The following is a 26,595-nucleotide window of genomic DNA, read 5'->3' on the forward strand; positions in this document are numbered from 1 at the left end:
TGGAAAAATGAGGACACAGTGCATCAAAGAAGAAACTTACTCAAGGTCATAACAAGTAAAAAGCAGGAGAACCAAAATTCAAATACGGTTCAACTTTTCTTCCAAAATCTCTCACTTAATCATTGTCTTTTATTTACTGGTACCAGTGGTGAAATGTCATTGCATTCCTGTGACATGTTTGACAATTTATAACAATATAGATGTTTTTGTAGGAGTAAAGAAGGTGAGCCAGACAGTGGAAAATAGGAGATTACAGACAATGAGAATGTCAGGAACCAAGGAAAGGAAGAGTGAAGAAATTCCTAAAGAAGGTAGTGAATCCATCTTAAGAAATAAATAATTAAAAGGTCACGAATAAAAAGTAGTACAAAAGGATAATTGTGTTAGAAGGAATAATAAATTAAAGTAGAAGGAGGCAGTTATATTTCACCAGGAAGAAACGTACTCAGAGTTTAAAAAAGCTATAACAACCTGAAAATACAGGCCTATGTTGAAAATCCATCAACTATAATTGCTATTGAGTTGTTGTGGTGGCACTATAATTATAGTATATGTACAAGTGGTCCAGATGAAAAAATTAGGACAATCAAAATATTTATATTTTTTCATAAAAGAACAGTTATGGCATTGCAGTAGGCAGCTTTGAATTGCCTCCTATTATTTCCTTTGATTATGGTTTTATCTAGAATCAGGGAGGATTACCAATCCTAAATGTACTTTTCTTTTAAATCAGAAAAAACACCTAATTTTTCATGTTCCTGTAAAGAAACATAAGTGTCTTAAAATGTCTTCATTTAGTTTTTGTCATATACTTTATTCTTTCATCTAGCTGTGGGTAAAGAAGATACGTCATCACTAACTGAAATTGTAGAGGAAGTTGCAAAACAACAACAATCCCAAACATCAGAAATAGAAATAAATAAAAAAGTTCTGTTTCATTTACAGGTAACTTATTTCATATAATTTTTTAAATGTCTTCAAAATATTAGTAGTGACAGAAGGTTTTACGAGAACTTCATATTGGGAATCAATTTTAAATTCCTACTCATTCTCTCAGTTTTTCTATTCTAAGTAAAGTCTGTATGAGTATTCCAGGTTTATGGAACATTTTATATTCCCAATACAGTATAAATATTCACCCATGTCATTGTAACTATAGAATAAGTGTATGAAACCTAACATGTCATATAGAATCATTTTCAATTCACTTTATTGGATAGTTTTTCCTAAAATACTGAATTCAATAAAAGTTACATTGTTAGCCAGTGTTTTAAAAGTTATAGCTTGTGAAAAACTAGTTGTCAGTGAACATTTCAAGCAGCCTCCTCCTATTCCTTGCCTTTCAGAATATATTCATAAGTCCAGTATGAGGAACATGGAAGCCATTCTTCTTTGCATGCAGCATAACCAATTATAACTATATTCTGTGAATATGATGAAATAAATCAATGTAAAAGTAGTATCATCATTTGTAAATCTTGTTATTTAATATATAAATTAAAAGAATAGGCTCTGGAGCTGAACCGTCTTATTTGAAAGGCCAGATTTGCTATTTTTAGTTCTGTATTTGAATTTGTGTCACTATCTCCTTATTTTTAAAATGGAGATAATAATGGGACTTTCCTCTAGGCTTTTGTAAGGTATAAATGAATGACCTCATAACTATCTATAAGGTATCATAGGTGGTGCCCTGGTGCACAGACATACAGGGCCTGATTTTCACATTGGCTTTAGCCAGTAAATTAGCAGACATATGTTGATGATAATTATGTTAATGTAACATGATTCCTTATAAGTATTTGCATGTTAGAACCCTTATAAAAAGCAGTACATTTATACAGTAGGATATAATGCAAGAATAATGTATTGGATTTTCTGGACAACTTACGATTCTTCAAAGAGTTTTGCAGATATTTATTTCTTTAGGGTCCACTTTCTATTGAGCATTTTGCTAAGCATTTTTTTCTGAACATTGTCCTTATCCTTGCATTGCTCACAATTTATTTGGGAAGGAGACAAAGTAAACAAATAACTGCACTCAGGGTGGTAGCATCTACAATAGAGGTAGGAGCCCAACATATTTAACACTGAAGAATGAGTGATTGTCAAAGAATCGATGTTTTAATCTTGGTTTTTAAAGAACAGTTGGAATTCACTGATTGATTTGGTATCTGCAGTAGATATAAGGTTAAGGGATCTGGGATGAGGAAGAAGATATTCCAGATAAATAGAATCTGAGAATATTCACAGAAGACTGAAACAGCATTGGAACATTCATAGAATTCTAAGTAATTTGGTAATAAAGTAATTTAATTTAAATCTAAGTAATTTAATATAGTATAGGGTACACTTTGAGAAGAGGTGGGAGATATATACTATGATAAGACTTTATTCTAAAAGTGATGGGAAACCTTTGATTTTTAAACAGGAAACAAATTATAAATTTCTCTTATATAGAGAGAATTTTTAAAAATATATATAAAAAGTGTTTCTTATAATCCAACATCTATTCATGACAAAAATGTCTTAGCAAATTAGGATTAGAAGGGAACTTCTTCCATCTTAAAAAAAAATACTAAAGACAACCATATACCTAAGGTTGGAAGACTGAATGTTTCTCTCTTAAGATGAAGACCAATGCAAGGATGTCTACTCTTGTTTCTATTCAGGAAGTTACTGGGAGTTGGAGCCAGTATAATCATGTAAGAAAAAGAAATAAAAGGTATCCAGATGAGAAAGGAAGAATTAACTGTTTCTATTCACAGGTAGCATGATTATTTTTTAAAAAATCCCAAATAATCTGTAAGAAAGCTTAGTTCTAAAAAGTTAGTTATAGGATATAAGATTGATATACAAAATAAACCATTGTATTTCTATATATTGGCAGAAATATATAGAGTTTTATAGTTTTCAGAAATTCTATAATTTTTAGAAATTAAAAATTTTTGAGCAATACCACTTACAATAGTACCAAAGTTATGCAATACTTAGGGATCATTTTGACATAAGGTTTATCAAATCTGTATGTTGAAAATGCAAAATAATAATGAGAAAAATTAAACAACACTTGAATAAATGGAGACAGAGACTATGATGTAAATCAGAAACCACAGGATTATGATGTCAGTTCTCCCAGTTTTACTTATAGACTAAAGGTAATACTAGTCAAAATCCCAGAAGATTTTGTTATTGTTGTTGTTTGCTGGCTCTTTGTGTAATTGACAGGCTGATTTCTACAAGTTATATGGAAATACAAAGGAGGACCTAGGCAGCCAAAATAATTTTGAAGAACAATGTTGGAAGTCTTATACTATTTGGATATTTTCCAACACCAACAAACAATTTTCTTATTTTCCCAATGCCAACTGCATATTGAAGAGTTCAATTAAATTCTGATATTATGTGAGGTTAGCATCAGATCTCACAAGTTAAAGGAATCATCCCCACAAGGCTTCCCCATTTCCATTGTCAGTTACAATTCCCAGACCACTCATACACTCATACTTCTGACCAACTGACTATAAATCAGGGATATTTTAGTCAAATTTTTATCACTATCATAAATACTTGAGAAAAATAACTTAGAATAGGAAAGCTTTGTTTTGGCTCATGGTTTCAGAGGATTTAGTCCGTGGTCAGCTGGTTCCAAGGCAGGAATGTCATGGAAGAAATTGTGGCAGAGGAAAGGCAGTCAGAAAGCACAGAGAAAAGTAGGCACCTAGGATGAATAGTCCCCAGGGCATGCCCCAGCGATCTATATCCTCACAAATGCCCCATCTTCCTTTAGTTCCTGCCACCTCCCAGTAGTCCATGAAGCTATCTGTGGGTTATTCCCCCGATGACATCAGAGCCCTCATGATCAATCATTTTCCAAAAGCCCACCTCTGAACCTTGCTGTACTGAGGACCAAGCCTTCAAGAAATAGGGAAAATACCAGATCCAGACCACAAAGAGGGTTTCTCATGTCTACCCCCCATTCATACTCAAGGCTTAATAATTTGCTAGAGTGAATCACAAAACTCAGGAAAGCACTTTACTTACTAGTACTAGTTTATTATAAAAGATACAATTCAGGAAGAGCCAAACAGAGAAGATTCACAGGACAAGGTGCTGGGAAGGGACTTGCATAGAGCTGCCATATGGAGCACACCACCTTCCCAGAACCTGTATATGTTCACCAACCTGAAAGGTCTCCAAAATTCATCATTAAAATTTTTTTAATGGAGGTTGCATCATGTAAGCTTGACTGATTATTAGCTCAACTTCTAGCCTCTCTCCTCTCCCAAGAGGTGGGGACAGTGTAGATAAGGCTGAAAGTCCAGGACTTTAATCAAGTTTCAGCCTTTCTGATAGCCAGTCCCCATCCTGAAGCTCTCTAGAAGCCCATTGAGAGAATTTTTAAAAATCAGATTGGAGAAAAACACTTGAATATCCTCATGCCAGGAAAATTCCTTGGAAGGAAAATTCCTAGGAAGGAAGGAAGGAAGGTAGAAAGGAAAAGAAAAGAAAAACAGGGAGAAAATGTTTGGGGGTAATGGATATGTTTATTATTTTAATTGTTCTGATGACTTTATTAACATAAAAATATTAAAACTCATCACATTGCAGCTTCAGTATATGTAGTTTCTTTCATTCTATTTTTGCCTCAAAAAGCCAAAGCAAACGAGCAAAGAATACTGAGAAAAGGGAAAAGAGAAATACAAAAGAGGAGGAGGAGAAGGATGTAAAACAAGAGGCTGATTAAAGAGGAGGAGGAAGAGGAAAGAGTAGTGGAAATGTATTGAAGGAAAAAGATCTTAAAGCTAGTAATAAAGTTTAACAGACTGTTACATTAGATCAGAAAAGAGAGGAGATCATGACCAAAGTAGTTTTCATCTCCTCTCCCTGTATTAATAAATAGAGTTGATATCCTAATGTAACTGACAACACCTGTCTATTTCCTGACCATGTGCATCACTCATTTAATAAATACCTACTGAGTACCTACTTTGTACTAGTACTATCTTAAGCATTGGGAACATGGTGATAATGACAGAAAAGATTTCTGTAGCCATAGAGTTACTTTATAGTTAGGGGAGGCAAAAAATAAAGAAGTTTTCTTAAAAAATAAAATTAATAATAATAATAATAATAATAATAATAATAATAATAATAATAGATAATTTTAGATACTGATGGGTTCCAAAGAAAATAAAGTAGGGTAATGTATAGAGAGTAACTGGGGGAGGGAAAAGGGTGGTTAATTTATATTTTGAGTCAGGGAAGCCTGTTTGAAGCAATAGTAGTAAGGCTGAATTGTGACAAGAACCAGCAGTGTTAGAGAATTTTTTTTTTTATGTCGTGCTGGGGATTGAACCCAGGGTCTCATGATTGCCAGGCAAGTGCTCTACCACTGAGCTATATTCTCAACCAAGGTTTGAGAATTATAAGGTAGATGGAAAAATAAACAGTTACAAATACTCTTAAGAAGGATTTAGGCATATTTAATAAACAGAAAGGAGGCTACAAGAAAGAAGAATAGTATATGGGCAAGATAGCAAAGTAGAGAAGTACTAGAGCATATAAGGCCTTACAAGCCACTTTGGTGAATTTGAATTTTATTATTAATGCAATGGGACACCACTGGAGAATCTTGAGCAGGGAGGTAGCGTGATATGATAAATGGAGCTTAGAGAAGGACAAGAATGAAAATAGGAAGATGTATTAGAAACTAGGCCACACTACAAAGATTGGCCAAAAGTAAATGTGGGGACTTAAGTGAAGGAACCAATTCTCACATTTTGGTGGGAAGTAAGATGTGGGGTAAGGGAAATGGAAAAATTAAGAATAACTTTTTGGCTTTGGATTATCCAGGTGGGAAATGGTGTAGTTTGTTGGAATCAGAAGAAGTAAGGAGGAGCATGGTTGTATATAAGGTGTCCTCCAAAGCTCCTGTGTTAGTGCAGGAATGTTCTCAGGTGCAATGATTGGATTGTGAGAGCTTTAACCTTCTAATCAGTCCATCCTAGTGTGAATGGACTGGATGGTAACTGTAGGCAGCTGGGGTTTGGCTGAAGGAGGTAGGTCACTGGGGAAGTGCCCTAGAAGGGTTCATCATCCCTGTGACTTCCTTCCTACTTTCCTCTGTCTACTTCCTTGCATCCATGTCTTCCACCACTCCCTTCCACTATGATGTGCTGCCGCTCTTGGGCCCAGAGCAATGGACTAGACCAAAATAAACTTTTCCTCCTCTCCATCGTTGTTGTTGGGTATTTTGGTCATAGCAATGAAAGGCTAACACAGCGTGTACATTGAATATTTTCTGAATATATCTAACTGAAGTGTCTATTAAACACCCAAACATAAATGTCAAGTGGGCATTTGAAATATTAGCACTGAAGACAAAAATTGAGTTTCACCAGCATATTGTACTTTTCAATGTACTTATCTTTTTGGTCTCTGTCAGAAAAAAGGATTGAAGGCCTTGTCTTTTTAATACAATGCCTTCCTCCCAACATTAAAACTTTATTTAGAGAGAATGACCATTTAGATAGAAAAAATAATGGAGATAGCCTGCAATTATTTTGGTGGGAGGATCTATAGAATTTGTTTTACAGTTAGATACAAAGAAAAGGAGGAATTAAGGACATCTCTCGAAGCCATACTGTTAAGTATTTGGGGAATATAGGGTTATATTAATTTGCATTTTTGTTCGCAATTTTTCATCCTTTTGTATATGCACTGTAATGCCAGATTCCTGAGATCCCAATAGACCTCCAGAAGCCAAATCCAGTGCAATCACACAAGAGTCTTTATTGCAAACTTAAGCCTCGACTCACAACCGATTCTGATGCAGTGGTCCCAGGGAGTGAGTCCCGGTCCTTTGTTCAGTGAGATATTATAGGTTTGGGGGGGATACTCTATGCGTCACAACATCACACAGCAAATCATTCCACACCACGGGAAAGGCAAACAACAACTCTTAACATTGATTAGCATATTCACTGGCGGGAACAAGTTGGGTAAGGGTGATTGGTTAGTACAAGAGGGGGATTCCTTTGAACTGATTGGTTTAGGCCACAAGGTGTGTACGTGCTACACTACATGGTTTCCCAACATGTTATAAACCACCATAAACTACTGGGGGTCATCTGGCATCCCAAGTATTTTCCCTGTCTCATGCTGATTGGTTGTTGCTAGGGGGTTGCTATGGGTCCTCACCTAGCCTAACTGAGTCAGGGACACCTGGCACCGCAGATCTCTCCTTTTATTTGCAGACAAATAACTCAGCAGGGTGGGTATGTGCTTAGGAGTACTCTGTGGGTTTTTCCAAGGACAAGGGTCATGCCCCCTTCCTTGGAAAGGCTTTGCTCTGAGGTAGGGACTGGTTTCTCAGCACACCCTTTCCCATATCATTATAATGCTCTCACATCATGGGTAGACATACTTCCACCCCTTGACTCTGAGTTTGATCATGTGACTGGCTGGGGTATTAGCAGATATGATTCCAGCAAAACCTTTTTAAAAGCTCTTAAATAGTTGAGCTTTGGCTTTTCTGCATCTGCTATTGCCGCAGTCCGGCTGAGCAGAATAACTGGGAGGTGACAAGCAACTTGAAGGTTGAAGCAGGAACTGCTTTATTGTAGGGAAAACTCAGCAGGAACTGAGCAAGAACTCAAGGTAGCGGGCACCCAAGGTAGCAGGAACCGCCTTATTGCAAAACAGCAGAGGTATATATATACCTAACTGGTTACACACAGCTTGACTCAATTAGCATCATCCAGTTACAGCAATCAGCCAATAAGGAATCCCTACCATCTTAATGGTTTGGTGGCATTGCCTTACAAACCACTCCTCCTGGCAAACTGCCAGGTGCCATCTTGACTTGATATGCGGTCCCCAACATCTCCTCCCTTTTGTTTTATTAAACAACAAGTATGTGGTTTAGGGACTGTGCCCGTTTTAGGTTGTCCAATACTACATATGGTCCTTACCCGTCATTGGATGGTCTGACCTCAAATCGTCAGCCTCCTGGGCTTAGGTTGGTACCATTGTAATTGGATCTTACCCGTCTTGACTACTGGCCCAACACACTTAGCCATACTTTTGGATAACAACCATAGTGGTTTTTACACAAACACCATAAACAACCTTCCACAAGCAGAAAGAGGAGGATGCAAATGCCAGGATACCAAGCCAATTGATGGCTCCAAGTAAGAAGCCCTTGGAAAAATTGTACCACTGATGACACTGTCAGCAAAGATACCCTGGTACTATTACAATTATCCATAGATTAGTTCATAATGCATATAAGTGATACAGAGTCCAGGTAAATTCTGTAAGCAGCTTAAAGCAGAGGAATCCATTAATATATCTATTTCTTCTTAAAGTAAATTGACTCTTTGATTGAGCATTACTTGTTGAATTACATTATTCATTGATGCATCAGTTTATACAGTTTGTTGTGATAGCTATCACAGAAGCTGTAGTAGCAGCAGCAGAAACAGCAACAGCTGTGATGATGGTAGCTGTAATTCCGAAGTCTCATTTGGTTTTTCAGTAATACTGGAAATTCTTCTTTTTCTGTCTTCACTGGCACTGGGAATGAAGGTAGGAATTCTGGCAATGATGGCCAAAGAAAATTGTGTAGCATTCCAGCAAGCACTAAGAAATCAATTTTCTGAACAATTTAGTACATTATCCTGAACAGAATTATTAGATATAATGAAAAGGAAAGGTGAAAGTAAACAAACAGGAGTAGGTTAAAACATTCTGTTAGGCTTTTATGTCGAACATCTTACTCGGTTGCAGTAAGCCAAATTACTTTGCTAAATTGCTTTCAGCCTAATCATATGCTATTTCTTAACACAGTCTCTGGTGTAACTACTACCAATTAATTGAAGTAAGCTTAACAGGTTCTGTTTTTTACATTTGAAATAGGCCTCAATGGTGCTCATTCTTCATTAGCCTCCAGGTGTGGGAGGACCATTGTTGCAGATGTAAGGATAGCTAAACTGGAGTTAGCATTCTGAACATTTGTATCCACAGGAATAGCGAGGAGTCTCATGGCAGCACCTGCAGCAAATAGGGAAAAACTGACGACTCATTAGTTATTGGCATTGGAAATGGCCAAACTTCAGGGGTGCTGGGTGCGTCCTGCTCCCCAGGCAGCCCCATGGCAGGGGGTGGGGGGTGATGGGCCAGTGGCTGCCGCCACCGCCGGCTGGAAAAACCCTGCTGCGCCTGCGACCCGCTTGAGCACACAGCAGCCACCGTGCCATGCTGCTTCATGCACCCTCTAATGACGAAAAGAGATTAGTAGCAGCCTCCTGTTGTAACTCCTTCCCTGATAGTCCTTCCTCCTCTGAACTTTCTTCCTCTTTCTGACTAGAGTTCCTGGGCTTTTATCAATGTATGCCCTAACTGTTCTTGGTTTTACTGGGGTGCCTCCTTCCTTTAGCAATTTACTTAACACTCCTCCGGTTCGACCTTCATGAACTTCTGATCCCATATTTCCGCAACAAAGACAACACAACACACTAAGATAAAACAAAACAAAAACACACTGTATCAATCTTCTCCATTTTCTTGAAATGGCCATTCGTCCTTCGTCCTATCTGCTTCCTCAGGGGCAAGCAGGTTTCCTCCTGTTCTATCTATTTCTAGGGACAGGCAGCTTTCCTCCCGTCCTATCTATTTCTAGGGATGGGTAGCTTACCTTGTCACTTACCCCCGAGCGTCCCGGAGTTCCCCATATAGGCCACCATATGCCATGGTCTGGCTGAGCAGAATAACTGGGAGATGACAAGCAACTTGAAGGTTGAAGCAGGAACTGCTTTATTGTAGGGAAAACTCAGCAGGAACTGAGCAAGAACTCAAGGTAGCGGGCACCCAAGGTAGCAGGAACTGCCTTATTGCAAAACAGCAGAGGTATATATATACCTAACTGGTTACACACAGCTTGACTCAATTAGCATCATCCAGTTACAGCAATCAGCCAATAAAGAATCCCTACCATCTTAATGGCTTGGTGGCGTTGCCTTACAAACCACTCTTCCTGGCAAACTGCCAGGTGCCATCTTGACTTGATATGTGGTCCCCAACATGCTATCATAAGCAGTACATGCCTGGGCTGACCCACTTGAGCACAGGAGACACATAAAGTAGAACCATGACACCCTACCAGCCAAGTTCCAAGCCAACATGTTATGTTGGTTATGTTGGCATGGTTATGTCTTATAACCAGCCAAACCCCAGTCATTTTTTTCTTTGATAAATATATAAATACTTAAATTTCAGATGTACCTATATTATTAAAGACATAGTACACCTGTATACTATTCTGGGAGGCAAAAATAAAAATTACAAACTGCACGAATAGAGTTCCTAAATTCAAAACCAGGATTTGACCCTTACTGGTCAAATGATGAATTACTTTTGTTATTAAACATCTCAGAACCTCAGTTTCATTATCATACAGTGGGAATAACAATGTTGAGGCTTTTCACCCATACCAGTCCTTTTCTCACTTCTTGCCTTTTACATAGGAAACTGTATCCAAAACTCTGTGGCTAATTTCTTCTTTTTTAAATTTTTTTTTTAGTTGTAGTTGGACACAATACCTTTATTTTATTTATTTATTTTTATGTGGTGCTGAGGATCAAACTCAGCACCTTGCACATGCTAGGTGAGCGCTCTACTGCTGAGCCACAACCCCAGCCCTGTGGCTAATTTCACATGTTCCTTTTTAAAAAATGCCAAGAGAAGGAACCTAATGAATACATTTCCTGAATAAGGGGACTTCAAATTTCTGCCTAAATGCAATTTTTAAAATAAGCCCCAGGGCAGGGATGTGACTCCAGTGAGCACTTGCATGGCATGCAAAGCCCTGGATTTAATCCCCAGATACACACTCATACACACACACACACACACACATACACACACACACACACAAAAACTCAGGTGTTTTGAGCTGTGATTAGAACAACATAGCCAAGCTAGCCAATCCCCACCTCTCCCAGTCATGTGAATCACCTAGCCAACACCTTCTTTTCCCTGTCATGTCAATATTTTTTACTATGAACACCTATTTGTTGTTGTGTCACTGAGGTTTTGTGGTTCTGGCAATAGATAACTGATACAAGGGGAAATAGGCTAGGAAGGGAGGAAAAATTAGTCTTTTGGGACATGATGAGTTTGCGATGGCCAATGGCATCTGGCTATGGAATTAAAAAGTCACTTATTCTCTGAATCATCGGTAGATGCATAGTTCAAAATTATAAGTATGGGCAAGGTAACCCAAGGGTTATGTAGAGAGGGAGAAGAGGAAATGATGAATTACTGAACTCTGAGGAAGACCTGTGTTTGAAGAAATCACTGAGATTAAGAAGGAATGCTCAGAGATAGCTAAGGAGAATGAGGAAGAGTGGTGCTAGGAAAACTCCTTTTAAGGAGGCACCAGTTAGCCATGCCCAATGCCCTAGAGAGGTAAAGTAGATATTGTAGATATATTAATACTCATTTTATAAATTAAGAAAGTGAGGTGGGATGGGTAATTAAATTTGTTATGCATGATCACACAAAGTAGTGAACAGCAGTAAGGATTGCTGGAACCTAGGTCTAGGTCTTTTATTTATTTATTTATTTTAAGTGTTGATGGACCTTTATTTTATTCATTTATTTATATGCAGTGCTGAGAATTGAACCCAGTGCCTCCCACATGGAAGGCAAGTGCTCTACCACTGACCACGATCCCAGCAGGTCTTTTAATTCTTGAGTCAGCATTTTATCATTTTATTGTCTTCCTTGACACCCATAAATATATTATTAAATGATTTTAAGTATTTTTACACATAAAATATTAAAACAAAATGATGAAATTTTAACATTTAGTATTAAATGACCATTAAAGAGTAATAAATATATAACTCTGGACTATTTCTGAGAAATAAATTGTTACATTATTGCATATTTGCTTCTATTATGCATCAGTTCTTTTCTGTATCTGATAAATGTATATTTTTATGTTAAATGATTTTCCTACATGCATTATGGATCAAAACAATTTTCCTCTCATGCTGAGTACCATGAATTAATAATGTTAATGTTGAAATATATTACAGAATGAACTTCATGAGCTTGAAAAACAAATAGCAGCTGTCTGTGCAGAAACTAAAGGCAACAGAGAGGCAGACTTTTACAGTCAATTATTATTTACATGAATGGAGAACAAATATTGAAAAGAACATGCTTTTAATAGTAAAAATTATTTCTACCATTACAGAATTAATATGGAAACTATGAAGATGCATATTTTCACTTGATTATGACTAATTTGACAAAATACAAAAAGCATCTGAAGTATTAAAGGTAAAATCCCCACATTTACATATTCTCTATAAAGAGATACCATGGAAGTACACCATAACAATAGAAAGGACACAACTCAATTCTTAAATTTTTTATTGAAGCTGGTAAGGTGTAGAACATCTGAAGTTTTAAACACTATTGGTGTGAATATACATTCTTAAAAGAATTTGGGAAAGGAATTTGAGATTACCTAGTACTTTTCTTATGCTGATAGGTTTTTCAAGGCACAATTGTCATAAGTCCACAAATTATAAATGTTTGATTTTTTTATTTTTATATGTTCTTTTTGTTACACATGACAGTAGAATCTATTTTGATATATTTAGACAAGCTTGGAATCTATCTTATTCTAATGAGGATCCTGGTTTTGTGCATGTACACAATGATGAGATTCACTACAGTATGTCCATATCTGTACATAGGAAATTACATGAGATTCATTCTAGTATCTTTTCCATTTCCATCTCTCCATTCCTTCACTTTGTTCCCCTTTGTCTAATGCAACGAACTTCTTTTTTCCCCATCCCAGGGTTAGCATCCACATATCAGAGAGAACATGCAACCCTAGATTTTTGGGGGAATGGCTTATTTTGCTTAGCATGATAATCTCCAGATTCATCCATTTACTGGCAAATGTCATAAAGTAATTCTTCTTTATGGCTGATTAACATTCCATTGTGTATATATAGCACAATTTCTTTATCTATTCATATGCTAGGGGGCATCTAGGTTGTTTCCATAGCTTAGGTATAGTGAAATGTGCTGCTATAAACATTGATGTAACTTGGTCACTGTAGTATAATGATTATAACTCCTTTGGATAAAAATTGAAGAGTGGACTAATTAGATCAAATAGTGGTTTCATTCCTAGTTTTATGAGGACTCTCCGTACCATTTTCCAGAATTGTTGCACTAATTGTAATCCTGCCAACAATGTATGAGTGTAGCCTCTTCCCCTCATCCCATCAACATTTATTGTTACTTGTATTCTTGATAATTGCCATTCTGGTTGGAGTGATGTGAAATCTCAGAGTAGTGTTTTTTGTTTGTTTGTTTTTGAATCTCAAAGTGTATTTTGACATTTTTTTCCATTTGATTTACATTTCTCTAATTGCTATAGATGTTGAACATTTTTTCATATATTTGTTGACTATTCATATTTCTTCTTTTGAGAAGTGTCTTTTTAGTTTCTTTGCCCATTTATTGATTGTGTTATTTGGGTGTTTTTGTTGTGGATTTTGTTTTGGCTTTGGTTTTGGTGTTAAGCTTTTTTAGTTCTTTGTATATCCTTATATGAGGCGGAGGCGGGGGGCGGGGCGAAAAGATTTTTCTCCCATCCTGTAGGCTCTCTTCACACTCTTGTTTCTTTTGCTGTGAAGAAACTTTTTCGTGTGATACCAACCCATTTATTGATTTTTATTTTACTTCTTGGGCTTTAGGAGTCTTATTAAGGAAGTTGATTCCTAAGATGACATGCTGGAGTGTTGGGCCTACATTTTCTTCTAGTAGGTTCAGTGTTTCTGGTCTAATACCTAGGTCTTGATCCATTTGAGTTTTGTGCAGGGTGAAAGATAGGGATTACTACATGATTTCTAGTTTGTTTGAGTTGATTTTCATTTTGATTAATGTAAACATGCATCTGTGTTACCATCATCTAGATCAAGACATAGAACTTTCCCAGCATGTCCAGAAAGTTGTTTTGTGCCCCTTTTATAGGCAAACCACAATTTCATCAGCTGAATTTTGAAAAGAGATTTACTGAGAAAAACTCATGTCCCATTCACCATTCAAATTATTTAATTCAGTGGCTTTTAGTAAATCTACAGATCCATGCAACCATCATCCAAATTAATTTTAGGAAATTTCTTCCTCAAAAGAAACCCATTGCTTTCTCTGTGACTTCTCCATCTGTCCTTATTTTATCCCTAATTTTGTTCCACCCTGATTTTTCTCCCTTCCTGATACTCTAAGATTCCATCTTTTATCCTTTCTCACTAGAAAACTTCTTAATTCATTCTCCCAGGGTAGGTTTGTTTGTGACAAATTATTTTCTTTTTATTTATTTTTTTTATCTTAGAATGTCTTGGTTTCCCCTCCTTTCCTGAAGAATGTTTTTGCTATAGATAAGGATATAGAATTGTGGGTCAACAGTTCTTTCCATAGTTTAAAAATACTGTATTACTGGAACCCTTCTGGCTTCCATGATTTCAATGAGGAATCTCCCATCAGCAGACATTTCTCCCCACACCAATGTTTATTTCTTGTTTCTTCAAGATTTTCTTATCTCTGGTTTTCATAAATTTTACTATGACATGTTTAGACATAGATTTATTTAAATTTAACTATTGGTAGTTCTCTCACCTTTTGGATTGTAAAAGTTTATGTCTTTTGCCAGATTTGGGATTTTTTTATCCATTATTTATTTGAATACTTTTTCAGTTTCTCTTTGTCCTCTCCTTACAGAACTTGAATGATAGGACTTTTCTTATAGTCTCATGGGCCCTTGAGACTCTCTTCCTTTCCTCTTTCAAACTATTTTCCATCTATTGCTCCAACTGAGTAGGTTTTAGTGCTCTTTCTTTTAGTTTATTAAATTCTCTTGTTATCTCCATCTACTGTTGAAATCCATGGAAATTTATCATTTGGGTTATTCTATCTTTAATTCTTCAATTTTTATTTTGGTCTTTTATCTTCTATTCATCTTACCAAGATGTTCTTTTTTTCTACTTTTTCCAGGCATGTTCATAATTGCTTGTTGAAGCATTTTTATGATGTTTGGTCTAAGATGCTTATCAGGTAATTGGAACGTCTGTGTTATTCTGGTGTTAGTGCATGTTGATTGTCATTTCTTAGTCAGTCTTGAGATCTTCCTGTTTTTTGGTATGATGAGTGGTTTTCTATTGAAATCTGGACACATTGAGTATTATGTTTCAAGATTCTGGATTCTCCAGGTAGTAAAGAAAGTCCAGATCCTCCTATCAGTGTCTATTGACACCCACAGAAGAGCAAGGGCTTCTTGTTACTGCTGGAGTGGGGTATTGGCTGGGTTCTGGGCCTCTGCTCATAGCACCCTGGCTCACCATTCCCCAAATAACCTCCACCACACTCTTTGGCAGTAGTCTTTTTACCACTGAGTAGTCATGAGATTCCAGACTCTCTGGGCCACCTCTGACACTTCTCAAGCAAGGAGAGGAATTATCACTATTGATGAGGGCAGAAGTCCAGGATCTTCAGATGGGCTCTGCTGACTACCTGATATGGCTTGCTACTGCCCAGAGGGGCTTGAAATTCATGATTCCACAGGTAGTGCTCCAGGTCCACCCTAGTATCGGGATTTGGGAACCTTATTATAGCTAGCAGTGATAGTTGTTTACACTTTCCACTGAGTCTTTACCAGTGTGAAGAGGTTTTTTTGTTTGTTTTTGTTTTCTTCCTGTGGTATTTGACTTAAGGAGTTATTGCCTAAACATTTTATTTTACTAGGCTATCATTTTCCTCATCTTTTGGCTAGAGAAAGCAGGCTTTCCATGGGACTTTTATTATCAGCCTTTACTGGCATTTCCAGAATATTCTCTAGGATATGTAGGAAAAAAGGAAAACCCATGTTATTCCTTGTGTCCTGAGGTCCCTAGGAAGTTTGCTTTCTTCTCTCCAACTTTCAGAAGCTTCTGATATTTGTTTTATACATGATGTCTAGGGGGGTTAGTTGTACTTATCAGGAAGAATAGATACATGAAGTAAATCTCCATTTTTCCATAAGCAGTAGTGTAAATTGGTATTTTAAATGACATAGTTCGAGTTAAGTGGCCACTGATATTAGATCTTGAGGAACTGTCACTGAAGTTAAGACTCCACTTTTAAATGTTTTTATCATAGAACTTCTTACCCTGAAATCTAATAACATTTTAAACATTCATAATAGGGAAGCCTCTCTAAAGATTCATTTATGTTTTTAAATTATAGTTCTATTACTTCTAATACATTCAAATCATTCCCCAATTCCATTAGAGTGTTATAGTCAAAAATGAAAATTTAAGAAATTAAAGACTCTTTGTAAAAATTTTTGAAACTGAAGAATAAATACAGTCAGCTTATTGTCTTGAGAACATTGTATTTTTTCAATAATTTTAATAACTGTCTGATGTGAATTGGTCATTGATTTGAATAACATACTTCTCAAAACAACCAGTTTTTTGAAGAAGAGGATAAGTTCAAATACCAGAAGATTTTTATTACTTATTTTTTATTTTGTGTCTTTTTTTTCTGTCCCTTAGGAATATATTACTGATAGCCTTGGTTGCGTTTAAGGGGGGTGCATTGCATATTTTAGTTTGTATGTCAATATTTCTTGTATATATTTTGGTTCAGAAAAATTGAAAATGGTTTTAGATTTCAATTTTTTCTGTCATGTAACTATTTTTAGTATTTCTAGGTCATACCTAAGTGAAAAAAATTCCAAATATTTATCCCAAAATGTCTTTTTATTCCCCTGTCTATTGTCTACCTTTATACATTTTGGAAGAAGGGAAATGAAGATGAGAGTGAAGAATAAAGATAAGCTATGAGTCATTGAGGGAAAAATTGTGAACCAAAAATACAAAGCATACACACACAAAGATTCAAATACAAAGCATTGAGCAACAATCAGTGATTTTTAGTCCAAAGTTAAAAAGAAAAGTGTTATTTGCCAAATGCAGGAAGAGACTGGAGCAATTCAGGCATTTTTAGCAAATGATGAGTGCTGCAAGCAGTGTTTTGTGATAACAGACATTTTGCAAAGCATTGGTGGTTTACTCTTGCCTAAATTTTGTACAATCTGAGCTGAAAATTTGAAAGGATGGGGGGGAAGTGACAGACTTTCAGAGCTCCTAGAGATCATGAACAAAACTTGTATAACTTGATACAACATGTAGCTGTACAACTGACAAATGCATTCATGTATTAATGTCTGCTGCAGAATGACTACACAGCTAGATGCCAGTCCTATGAGAAAACCCCAGAGAAGCAAGGGAAAAAGGGGGACCTAAAAGGCACCATAAGATTTGTTCAAGTAGATAGCTATAAAATATGGTAACAAATTATTCTGTTTTGTAGCAAGTAGAACAAATGTTAAGCATTATTGCCACGTCCGGCAAAATGGACGGAGTCCGGCGGGAGACGTCAGGGTTAAAAGAGTTCACAGGACACCAAGGTTCTTCATCCAGGGGGAGACTGACTTTATTATCTTAGCTCATACTTATATATTTCTTGCAGATAGAATGGAAAGTTACTGGTAGGCGGGAGCAAGGACAGAGGGGGACAAGTGGTTCTTGTCGACTCATACTAAGCCTTCAACCAGGAACCTTATCAGACCCAAGCAGGTCAGGACGTTCCCACATGACCGTTATAGGCTGAATATGAAAACAGAAACCACAAATCTTTCAAGGCCTTGGGAGCTGGCCTCTTTGGCGTGCACACAAGAAACCAGGGCTGGTACCGGGCCCCGGGGGCCAGGGGGGATCCGAGCCAGCACATTATTATTTATTGAGTTCCTGGTATTTATCAAGCACTTTATATAGTTAACTCACTTAAATCCTTATAACATATCTTACAGATTTTCAGAAAATTTAAATAATGCATACAAAGTTATACAGCTAAAGATAAGTGACAAAGCAAGATATGAATTCATATCTGTTTGTATTCTTTTTCTCCCAAGGTTATTTAAAATGTTTTTTTTTATTTCTAGGAATACATTCATCTTGATAAAAATTAGATATTAGAGGTAAGGTAAACCACTTCCTATCCCATTACTCTTTCTCATCACTGTCCCCTCTTATTAATGATACATACACATACACACACCTCCAGCACTACCACCCCATTCCCCTATGGGTAGGAGGTTATATAAATGTACATATATATGTTTGCCACTGATTTACTTGAGAATTTCTCATGTAGATTTTTTCTATTAGTACGTGTTGACCTATTGTACTCTTCTTAACTGTTACAAAATAGCCCACAGTATAGCTTAGCTTAATTTATATAATTATGTCACAACTGATGGATATTTAAACAGTTTCCAGGTTTTCATTATTAAGAGTTGTGTTTTTCATTATTAATGTTGAGTGAATACCATAGTATATACACCCTATTCACCAAAAATTAGAATTATAGTCATAATAGTCATATTGTCCAAGCTCTTTCTGTTACTTAAATTTTTTTTTGTTTTTTTAAGTTGGAACTCTTAGTTTACTAACAGCCAAAAATATCATATAACAGATACAAGTTCATTTTGTTACTCTCATTTGTAGCCAAATCTTTCAAAATCTTCTCATTCTGGTGTTATTTCCAATTCCCACATTCATTTTTTATTGATTTAAAAAAATAGATGACAGTGGAGTGCATTACAATTCTTATTACATGTATACAGCACAATTTTTCATATTTCTGATTGTATATAAACTATGTTGACACCATTTCATGTCTTCATACATGTACTTTGGATAATGATGTCTATCACATACCACCATCCTTGTAATCTCCTGTGCCCTCCCTTCCCCTCCCACCCCTCTGCCCTATCTAGAATTCACCAATTCCTCCCATGCTCCCCCTCCCTACCCCACTGTGAGTCAGCCTCCTTATATCAGAAAAAACATTCAGCATTTTTGGGGGGTATTGGCTAACTTTACTTAGCATTATCTTCTCCAACACCATCCATTTACCTGCCAATGCCATGATTTTATTCTCCTTTACTGCTAAGCAATATTCCATTGTGTATATATGCCACACTTTTTTATCCATTCATCCACTGAAGGGCACCTAGGTTGGCACCACAGTTTAGCTATTGTGAATAGTGCTGCTGTAAACATCGATGTAGCTGTTTCTCTGTAGTATGCTGTTTTTAAGTCTTTTGAGTATAATCAGAGGAGAGGGATAGCTGGGTCAAATGGTGGTTCTATTCCCAGTTTTCCAAGGAATCTCTATACTGCTTTCCATATTGGCTGCACCAATTTGCAGTCCCACCAGCAATGTTTGAGTGTACTTTTTCCCCCATATCCTTGCCAACACGTATTGTTGTTTGTCTTCATAATAGTTGCCATTCTGAATGGAGTGAGATAAAATCTTACAGTGATTTTGATTTGCATTTCTCTAATTGCTAGAGATGATGAACATTTTTTAATAAATTTGTTGATTGATTATATATCATCTTCTGAGAAGTGTCTGTTTGGGTTCTTGGCCCATTTGTTGAATGGGTTATTTGATTTTTTTGGTGCTTAGCTTTTTGAGTTATTTATATACCCTAGAGATTAGTGCTCTATCTAATGTGTGAGGGGTAAAGATTTGCTTCCAAGATGTAGCCTCTCTCTTCACTTCACAGATTGTTTCTTTTGCTGAGAAGAAACTTTTTAGATTGAGTCCATCCCATTTATTGATTCTTAATTTTAATTCTTGTGCCAAAGGAGTCTTATTAAGGAAGTTGGGGGGCTGGGGATGTGGCTCAAGTGGTAGCGCGCTTGCCTGGCATGCGTGCAGCCCGGGTTCGATTCTCAGCACCACATACAAACAAAGATGTTGTGTCCGCCGATAACTAAAAAATAAATATTAAAAAAAAAGGAAGTTGGGGCCTAATCCCACATGATGGAGATTAGGGCCTACTTTTTCTTGTTGTATTAGATGCAGGTCATACTATAGGGCTCAGCCACATCAATGTTTATAGCAGCACAATTCACAATAGTTAAACTGTGGAACCAACCTAGATGCCCTTCAATAGATGAATGGATTAAAAAATGAGGCATACATACACAATGGGATATTACTCAGCAATAAAAGAGAATATAATCATGGCATGTGCAGGTAAATGGATGGAGTTAGACAAGATAATGCTAAGTGAAGTTAGCCAATCCCAAATAATCAAATGCCAAAAGTTTTTCTTTTTTATTAAAACGAGTCTGATTCATAGTGGGATAGGGAGAGGGACCATGGGAGGAATAGATGAACTCTAGATAGGGCAGAGGGGTTGGAGGAGAAGGGAGGGGGCATGGGGTTATCATTATTATCCAAAGTACATGTATGAAGACATGAATTGGTGTGAATATATTTTGTATATAACCAGAGATATGAAAAATTGTGCTCATGGCATCTAGGAAGCAGACAGTGAGGAGCTAGGAACAAAATACAATCCCTGAGGATTTGCCCCAGTCACATGCTCCAGACCTAATTCCTCCAGTCACACCCCACCTGCCTACAGTTACCACCCCATAATCCATTCAAATTATTAATCCAAGTGGATTAATCCACTGATTAGGTTACAGCTCTCAGAATGTAAGCATTTCATTTCACCACTGAAATTCCTGAATTGCCTAACACCATGAGCTTTTCAGGGCATACCTCATATCATTATATATGTTGGTCATATGGTGTTATCAAGTCATAATGTCATGTCACCTACTAATTTTCCTATGCATATGCCCAAGAAAGATAAAAACATGCACATGTGCAGCAGTCTGGCTGGGCACAAAATCACGAGCCACTCAAGCAGGAACAAACTTTATTTTTGAAACTGCCGCCAATGCCCCGTACGCTCCCGGGAGAAACCGCCAACCGACACACGTGGTGTTCTCCTGGACCCCAACAGGAAGTCCCTCCTCCGGAATTCTCTCCTACTGCACTTCCCCAACCAATGGGAACTCTCCAGGAGTCCCTTAGCAGGCTGAGGTGGACAACAGGGGTCTAATATCCATAAGAATGCAGATCTTAACATAATCATATCATCTCAATGGCTTGCTGGCTTCACCTTTCAACCAAAAATGCCATGCATCACACTACTTGACTATGGCTCTTAGCATCTCCCCCCTTCTGTTTAATTAAGCAACAAGCAATGTGACTAGAGGACCGTACCTGTTAGGTTGTCCAATTCAACATATGGTTCTTACCCGTCATCGGATGAATTGACCTCTAGGCGTCAGCCTCCTGTCTTAGGTTGATACCACTGCAATTGGATCATACCTGTCACTGACTACCAGTCCAGCATATAGCCATACTTGTGGATAGGCCTATGCACCAGTGGGGGGGTGAGGTTCTTTGCCTCACCTCTGTTGGCCCCAAAATTTAGACCATCACTAGTAGAAGGGAGGAGGATACAGAAATGCCACAACACCAAGCCAATTGACGGCTCCTTAGGAAAAATTGCATCACAGGTGACACATCAGCAAAGATATGCCAGCACTACCATAATTCGCTGCATCAACAGAAAGATCACAATGCATACAAGTGATACATAGTCCAGGCAAGTTCTGCAAGCAGTTCAAAGCAGAGGAATCTATCAATATGTCCATTTCCTCCCAAAATAAATCGACTCCTTGAATGAGCATTACTTGTTGAGTTATTATTCATTGATGCATCAGTTTATACAGTTTGTTGTGATAACTATCGAAGAAGCTGTAGTTTGGTTTCATCTTTGTCTTCACCGGCACTGGGATGAAGATAGAAATTCTGAATGATGCTAAAAAAAAAATTATGTAACATTCCAACAGGTACTAAGAAAACAATTTTCTGAACAATTTACATTATCCTGAACAGAATTATTAAATATAATGAAAAGGAAAGGTGAAAGTAAACAAACAGATCTGTTAACCTCCTTATTTGTTCACATATTAAAGCAATCCTCAACAGCTGTTTACCCAATTTAAATTAAACCATTAAAATCACGTGAATAATAAAAAAATTTGGATCCATTTATTCATGAGCGCTGCTCCTCATATATGATATATGGACATACGCACATACAGACATACAACACAAAACAGAAGTGTGCACACATAACATACAACACATAAGACAATAGTAAAGGCCTTGTAGCTTTACATAGGTGAAATCTCCATTGCAATGTTTAAAAACTCCACAGTCAAAAAATAAAACGGATCAGAAAAACATTAACCTAGGTCTGTATGAGCTCAAAAATAAAATAGAACTTTATGATGGGGGAAAAAGCAATAATAAAATAGATATTGAAAAAAGCATCCTGGTTAATCACTGTCGCAGATGTAAGAATAGCCAAGCTGGAGCTCTGGATATCAGCTGTTATGGATTTGAGTCAAATCATCTTATTTTTGGTCTGTAGAAATTGTTTTGGTTAGTCTCTCTGGAATCCAAATCAGCTGTTGTTCTCCCTATGGAAACACACAAACAGAACCCCGACTCCAGACAATCACTGGGTCAGGACCTTTCCATTGTCCTGTTAGAATATCCTTCCAAAGTACCTTAGGCTTATGTACATTTTTTGGATACATATGTCTTTCCGCAGCACTAAGCCCTGATGAATCCAAATTTAAAAAGTTTAGAGTAAAAAGGGTTATTTTAAGTTTATCTTTGGGGGATATATACCCCTTTCCAATTCCCTCTTTTTGCTTTAATAAGTACATTTTAATAGTTTGATGAGCTCTTTCAATTATGCCTTGTCCCTGTGGATTGTATGGAATTCCTGTTATGTGAGTAATGCCAAATGATGCGCAAAATTGTTTAAAAGAGTTGGAGGTATAGCCAGGACCATTATCTGTTTTTAACTGTTTTGGAATGCCCACAGTGGCAAAATTTTGTAAGCAATGAGCTATAATATCTTTAGTTTTTTCTCCGGCATGAAGGGAGCCCATCAAAAATCTGGAAGAAGTATCAACTGTAACATGCAAATATTTTAATTTTCCAAATTCTGGCAAGTGTGTGACGTCCATCTGCCAAATATGGTTGGGTATCAATCCTCTAGGATTGACTCCAAGATTAACTTGTGGTAAAAATGTCACACAATTTTGACATTGTTTTATTATATGTCTGGCTTGTTCCTTAGTCATTTTAAAACACTTTTGTAAAGTATTAGCATTGACATGGAACCTTTTATGAAAATTTATAGCTTCTTCTATTGTGGAGAAAATATGTATGTCATGTGTAGATTTATCTGCTAATTCATTGCCCAAACTAAGGGCTCCAGGCAATCCTGTATGTGCCCTGATATGTCCTATAAAGAATGGATCTTTTATGTCCCAGATTAGACTTTGTATAGTGGAAAACAAAGAGAAAACAGTAGAGGAAGGGGAAATCCTGCCACCAAATGCCGCAGTCTGGCTGGGCACAAAATCACGAGCCACTCAAGCAGGAACAAACTTTATTTTTGAAACTTCGCCAATGCCCCGTACGCTCCCAGGAGAAACTGCCAACCGACACACGCGGTGTTCTCCCGGACCCCAACAGGAAGTCCCTCCTCTGGAATTCCCTCCTACTGCACTTCCCCAACCAATGGGAACTCTCCAGGAGTCCCTTAGCAGGCCGAGGTGGACAGCAGGGGTCTAACATCCATAAGAATGCAGATCTTAACATAATCTTATCATCTCAATGGCTTGCTGGCTTCACCTTTCAGCCAAAAATGCCATGCATCATACTACTTGGATATGGCTCTTAGCACACATGAACACTTGCCTGTAAATGTTCATAGCAGCATGATTCAAAATAGCTAAAAAGTGCAAACAACTTAAACATCCATTAAGTTATGAAGTAGATAAATAAAATGTGATAGATTATATAATGGGCTATTATTTGACAATATAAAGAATGAAATACAAATGCATACTATGAAGTAGTATGCATACTACGCCATAGATGACCCTGTGGTGAAAGAATTCAGTCATAAAAAAACAACATATTATGATTCCATTATAATGAAATGTAGGCAAATGCATAAAAAAGAGAAAGATTGGTAGGGATGCTAATTCACACTAAACGGGGAGAAGAACAGAGGTATTTTGGACTAGACAGAGAGGAAGGAAAGTAGGGGAGGGGCCATGGGTGTAGGAATGATAGTAGAATGGATCAGACATTATTCCATATGTAAATATATGATTACATGACCTATGTAACTTTATATCATGTACAACCTGAGGAATGAGACGTTATACTCCATTTATGTATGATGTGTCAAAATGCATTCTATTGTCATGTATAACTAAGTAGAATAAATAAAGATATATTTTTAAAATAATTGAATTATATGTGTGTTCCTTCTGTAGCCATCGGGAATTTTGACCTTTTTATTTTTTTGTGGAAGGACACCAACCACCTTCCCAATTTCCATTCTGCCTTATTGCCTTGTGTTGTTATCATTGTCTGGCTCAGCATAAATACTGATTCACTTAATAGTAGAGAAATACACTAAGTTATCTCTTAGATATTTAGATAGATGTATGGGTCAATTTCAGTGAACCACTGGATATGGGAAATGGAATCATTTCCATTAACTGATGGCAAGAAAAAAAGATTAAAGAAATTGAATTTAACAGTTTATTAGTAAAAAGAACAATTTGTGAATTGGGCATCCCTCAGAACCAGCAGGGGTTTACGAGATCCTTTCCATAATGTGAGCAGGTGGCCTTTCTAGACAGAAAATGAAAGTGAGGTAGAGAAAAATGTGATTGGTCACTTCTTAATATTGTTCTTATTTGAACATGTTCTGATCAGGTGAATGAAGCATGGCTACAATGATTGTCTGAGACTTGGCTATTTCTTACAAAAGTATACTCCTACGTTAGGTTCTCTATTAGCAAAATTAGTCAGCTTTTCATCACTGTGACCAAAATCCCTGACAAGAACAACTTTGAGGAGGAAAAATTTATTTTGGCTCACAGTTTTAGAGATCTTCTCTCTATGTTCCTCTTACTCCAATGCAGAAGCATGGCATAAAGACATTGTGGAGGAAACCTGCTCAACTTATCCCAGTCAGGAAGTAGAGAGGGAGGGAGAGAGGGAGGGAGGGAGGGAGAGAGGGAGGGAGGGAGGGAGGGGGAGAGAGAGAGAGAGAGAGGGAGGGAGGGAGGGAGGGAGGGGGAGAGAGAGAGAGAGAGAGAGAGAGAGAGAGAGAGAGAGAGAGAGAGAGAGAGAGAGATCCACCAGGAGAAGAGAAGAGGGAGCCAGGGAGAAGAAAAACCTTTCAACTAGGTCCCACCTCCCAGTAGTACAATCAGCTATCAATGATGGATTAATCCACTGATGAGATCAGAGCCCTCAGGATCTAATCATTGCCTAAAAGCCTCACCTCTGAACCTTGTTGCATTGGGAACCAGGCTTTCAGCACAGAAGTTGTTTGTTGTTGTTGTTGTTGTTGTTGTTGTTGTTGTTGTTTGATTTTTTTTTAAAGGGGGGCACATTCCAGATGCAAACCATTACACATACTAATTTAAGTTGCAGTTCTGAGAAGAGAGTCAGAATAAATTTGGTTTAATTTAATGCTGGGTAGCTGCCTTGAGAATGTGTTCCATCAAGGATGCTCACTTGGGTTCAATTCTTAAACACCACTAGCACTTGATAGCTATGAAAGCTTGGACCAATGACTCTTTGGTCTTTGGTTCCTTCATGAAAAATGAGAATAATAATACCCCCATCAGAAGGTGTCCTGAGAATTTACTTATATGCAGAAAGCTCTTGGCACAACAGCTAACTTGTAATAAGTATTGAATAAATAGTAATCACACAATTACTATTTACATTTACTATTATCATTGTTTACAATGGTTTCTAATCAAATGCTTTCCTCTTAGAGTAGGCAAAAGATCTTTCAAGGCTGTTGACTGTTCTTCTCAAGCCCTGTTGATGTGTGCTGTTCTCTTCACAGGTGCAACATAAGAGGTATTATGCAATTCTTAAGCGTTTACATTGTCAGGTGAACAAGCTTCAATCAAATAGAAGACAATGGCAATGGAACATTCAACAGCTGGAAAAAACTGCAGCTGAACTAAGAAAATGTGTTGGAATGAAAGAGTGACATTGCCATCGGGCAATGTGGAACACAGACCATGACAACAAAACTTTGGGGACAGAATTTTAAGAAAACCCTTTGGTTGCTTAACAACCAGCCTCCACTGGCAGAGGCCTGTCTAAATGACAGATGTGTTTTCTCTTTTTTGAATCAGTTATCTGTTGGTTAAAATACCTCCCAACCTTACAATGGATGGCACTAGATAGACAAAAGCAATGCTTACAAGAAAACAGTGGAAGGACCTTTGTGAATATTTCAAGTGTGAATAATATATTATGCTTACATCTTTTTAAATATATTTATTTTATGTATTTTTATGTAGTTCTGAGGATAGAACCCAGAGCCTCACATGTGCTAGGTGAGTGCTCTGCCACTGAGCCACAGCCCCAACCCCCATTATGCTTACATTTTAACAATGTTGTATTCACTACCCTACAAAGTAAAAAATCAGAAAAGAAACAATCAAATTT

The 26,595-nt window shown here is 37.2% G+C and overlaps 1 pseudogene across 1 annotated transcript; it reads left to right on the top strand.

The window, feature by feature from the left end:
- Window positions 1-265: 265 nt before the first annotated feature.
- On the top strand, window positions 266-26,131 carry LOC308654462 (coiled-coil domain-containing protein 122-like; annotated as a pseudogene). The gene is made up of 4 exons: window positions 266-311; window positions 830-945; window positions 12,105-12,240; window positions 25,982-26,131. The product of its transcript is annotated as a coiled-coil domain-containing protein 122-like (transcript).
- The last annotated feature ends 464 nt before the right edge of the window (window positions 26,132-26,595 follow it).

This window comes from Spermophilus citellus, assembly GCF_964194105.1.
Source record: "Spermophilus citellus genome assembly, chromosome: 1".
NCBI lineage: Eukaryota > Metazoa > Chordata > Mammalia > Rodentia > Sciuridae > Spermophilus > Spermophilus citellus.